Below are 2,144 nucleotides of genomic sequence, written 5' to 3'. Positions count from 1 at the left end.
GTGCATCGTATCAGACTTACCGATGAGAAGCCGTTCCGTTTGCCTTATCGGCGTGTCCCACCTGCGCATTACCAGAAACTGCGGCAAGTACTATCTGAAATGGAGGAGCAGGATCTCATAAGGAAATCAGTCAGTGAATATGCATCCCCGCTAGTACTTGTTTGGAAAAAGGATGGGAGTCTGAGATTATGTACCGATTTCCGATGGTTAAATGCCAGAACATTCAAAGATGCACACCCGCTCCCACACCAGTCTGATTGTTTGGCTGCTCTAGGTGGAAATGCCTATTTTAGCACAATGGATTTGACCTCTGGATTCTATAACATCCCAATGGCAGAGGAAGACAAAAAGTACACAGCATTCACGACTCCGGTGGGATTATATGAGTATAACCGTATGCCCTAGGGACTCTGCAACAGCCCCGCATCTTTTATGAGAATGATGCTCACAATATTTGGCGACTTGAACTTTACAAACCTTTTATGTTACCTTGATGATGTTTTAGTCTTCGCACCGACCGAGCAAGAGGCTTTAGAGAGGTTGGAAGTAGTTTTTCAGAGGCTAAGGCTACACAACCTCAAACTAAGTCCCAAAAAGTGTCATTTAATGAGGTCATCAGTCAGGTTCTTGGGTCACATAATAGACATAAATGGTGTTGCGGTGGATCCAGACAAAGTGGATGTCATATCTAAAGTGACAAAAGCTGACCTCATGGAAGATGACGGGTGTACACCTTCAGTTAAAAGAATTAAGTCGTTCTTGGGCATGGTATTATACTATCAGCATTTTATCCCGAGCTGTTCTAGTTTAGCTAAGCCATTGTTTGCCCTTACTTCTGGCCAAAAGAAACGTGGTAGGGCCAAACAGAACTCCAACCCAGGCTCGTTCCGAAAGCTGAAACCCTCTGATTGGACGGAGGAGTGTGAGGTTTCATTGTCCAAGCTCAAAGACAGCCTTTTAAACTGCGTTGTACTCTCACACCCTGATTTCAGTCAGCCCCTGATTCTGTCCATTGATGCATCATTAGATGGGCTTGGTGCTGTGTTGTCACAGGTCTCTCCAGGTGAAAAGAAAGCTTGTCCCATCGCGTTCGCAAGCAAAACCCTAAGCACCTCCCAAAAGAAGTATCCTGCCCACCGCCTAGAATTTTTAGCCCTGAAATGGAGTGTTTGTGAGAAATTCAGTCATTGGTTGAGAGGCAACTCATTCACTGTGTGGACCGATAATAACCCTTTAACCTACATCATGACCAAACCCAAATTAGATGCCTGTGAACAGCGTTGGGTGTCCAAACTTGCTCCTTACTCTTTTGATTTAAAACACATCCCAGGGACTAAGAATATTGTGGCAGACGCGCTTAGCAGGGACCCATTTGCTAAAACTGTTAGTCAGAGAATCATAACTGAGCAGTATGACCAGCTTGTGGCAGAGGCAGAGGGTGTTGGCCTAGACAGTATTCAGGACACATTCCGCCTTAAGGTTCAGTGTCACAGAGTGAAAAGAGTCACAGATCCTCAGTTAAAACCCATCTGTTCTGCCGATATAGGTGCACTGTTGGATATTCACAGCGAATGGGAGGCTGCGGCAGGAATAAGAGCAGTGCAGTTCATTCAGGCTGTTCAAGACCTGGCACCTCCTGGACAAGACCCACTCCCTGTGTTTACCCTGGCAGAGCTGCAACGCAGTCAGGAGACTGATCCTACCATTTCAGCACTCACCCCCTTTGTCAGTCGTAGGAGGCGGCCATCTAGGTGGGATAGAGCACTATTTGATCTGAAAACGATGGTTCTGTTAAAACAGTTTGAGAGACTTAAGTTACAAAAGGGAATTCTCTACAGAATCACAAAAGATCCGACTAGCAGACATCAATTCGTTCTCCCTGAAAGCCTTAAAGAGAAAGCTCTGTATGCCATCCATGACATAGCAGGACACCAAGGGCAGGCAAGGACAATGCATCTCGCCAGACAAAGATTTTTTTGGCCAAAAAATGGAAATTGACATAAAAGAATATGTGAAGTGCTGTCAGAGATGCATTCTGGCTAAGACTCCAGACCCATCTGCTCGTGCTCCCTTAGAAAGTATTCGCACTTCTGCACCTATGGAGCTAGTATGCTTAGACTTTTGGAGCGCAGAAGACAGTAAAC

The sequence above is a fragment of the Periophthalmus magnuspinnatus genome, chromosome 11, assembly GCF_009829125.3.
Source record: "Periophthalmus magnuspinnatus isolate fPerMag1 chromosome 11, fPerMag1.2.pri, whole genome shotgun sequence".
Taxonomy (NCBI): domain Eukaryota; kingdom Metazoa; phylum Chordata; class Actinopteri; order Gobiiformes; family Gobiidae; genus Periophthalmus; species Periophthalmus magnuspinnatus.
This window is presented reverse-complemented; position numbering follows the sequence as displayed.